The sequence below is a fragment of the Tamandua tetradactyla genome, chromosome 24, assembly GCF_023851605.1.
Source record: "Tamandua tetradactyla isolate mTamTet1 chromosome 24, mTamTet1.pri, whole genome shotgun sequence".
Lineage (NCBI taxonomy): Eukaryota > Metazoa > Chordata > Mammalia > Pilosa > Myrmecophagidae > Tamandua > Tamandua tetradactyla.
The window spans coordinates 54637822-54639704 of NC_135350.1; the positions used below are offsets into that span (position 1 = coordinate 54637822).

The 1883-nt window shown below is 40.8% G+C and overlaps 1 pseudogene; it reads left to right on the forward strand.

Annotated features, from left to right (window-relative positions):
• The first annotated feature begins 247 nt into the window (after positions 1 to 247).
• On the forward strand, positions 248 to 1571 carry LOC143667978 (elongation factor 1-alpha 1 pseudogene; annotated as a pseudogene).
• The last annotated feature ends 312 nt before the right edge of the window (positions 1572 to 1883 follow it).

Consider the following 1883-nt stretch of genomic DNA (forward strand, 5'->3'; position numbering starts at 1 on the left):
TAGGACCATTTCTTCCAATGGGCTCTGAATGACCCATTGAATTGAAGAGAACTATCAGATCTGCATCTGAATCTGAGGCTCTCCCTGTCCAGCCCTGCCTTGTCCTACCTTTTCTTTCACAGGTGACTTATCAGCATCCTGTTTGAAAGACTTTCCCTGCCCAATTCTATTTCTGCCATCTGTGAAATGTGAAAAACAATACTATTGAAAATCATTGTTAAAGCCATTAACTGTACCTTAAGCCAAAATGGGAAAGGAAAAGACTCATATGAACATTGTTATTGATAACATTGATTTGGGCACATAGATTCCATCACTACTGGCTAGCTGATCTACACAAGTGGTGGAATTGACAAAAGAACCATCAAAAAAATTTCAGAAGGAGGCTGCTGAGATGGTAAAGGACTCTTTAAGTATACCTGGGTCTTGGATAACCTGAAAGTTGAATGTGAGTGTGGTATCACCATTGACATTCTCCTATGGAAATTTGAGATCAGCAAGTATAATGTGACCATCCTTGCTGCTCCAATATACAGAGACTTTATCAATAGCATAATTATAGGCACATCTCATGCTGACTGTTGCTTCCAGTGTCAGTGAATTTGAAGTTGGTATCTCCCAAAATGGGCAGACTTGTGAGTGTGCCCTTCTGGGTATGAAACAACTAATTGTTGGTGTTAAAAAAATGGATTCCTCTGAACCACCGTATAGCCAGAAGAAATTTGAGGAAATTGTTAAGGAAGTCAGCATCTGCATTAAGAAAATTGGCTACAACCCTAACACAATAGCATTTGTGCCAATTTCTGGTTGGAATGTTGACAACATGCTGGAACCAAGTGCTAATATGCCTTGGTTCAAAGGATGGAAAGTCACCTGCAAAGATGTCAGTGCCACACTGCTGGAAGCTCTGGATTGTACCCTGCCACCTACTTGTCCAACTGACAAACACTTGCGTCTGTTTCTCCAAGATTTCTACAAAATTGTTGGCTGAGCAGAGACTGGTGTTCGCAAACTGCGTGGTGGCCACCTCTGCTCCAGTCAACATTGCAACTGAAGTAAAGTCTGTTGAAAGGCATCATGAAACTTTGAATGAAGTTCTTCCTGAGGACAATGTGGGCTTCAATGTCAAGAATGTGTCATAAAAGCTCTTCATCGTGGTGCTGTGGCTGATGATGGCAATAATGACCATCAATGGAAGCAGCTGGCTTCACTGCTCAGGAGATTATTCTGAATCATACAGGCCAAATTAGAGCTGGCTATGCACTGTGCTGGATTTTCACCCAGCTCACATTGCTTGCAAGTTTGCTGAGCTGAAGGAGAAGATTGATTACCATTCTGGTAAGAAGCTGGAAGCTGGCCTCAAATTCCTGAAATCTGGTGATGTTGCCATCATTAAAATGGTTCCTGGCAAGCCCATGTATTTTGAGAGACTCTCTGACTATCCTCCTCTGGGTCGTTTTGCTGTTTGTTATATGAGACAGTTGCTGTGGGCTCATCAAGGCAATGGACAAGAAGCTGCTGGAGCTGGCAAGGTCACCAAGTCTGTCCAGAAAGCTCAGAAGACTAAATAAATATTATTTATAACTCCTGCCACCCTAGTCTTAATCAGTGGGGGAAGAATCAGAACTGTTTGTCTCAAGTTTAATGGTGAAAGACTGGTTATTGATAACAATGCACCATAAAACCTTCAGAAGGAAAGGACAGTTTTGTGGATCATTTGTTTTTGTGTGATTGTTTTAAGTTGTTAGCTTTTAAAATAACTATCAGTAGTAGTTAAAAAACTATCAGCAGTTTTAAAATAGAAACAACTTGACCAAAAATCTGTCGCAGAATTTTGAGACCCATTAAAACAAAGTTTAATGAGAAACCTGTGTCTTCCTTTG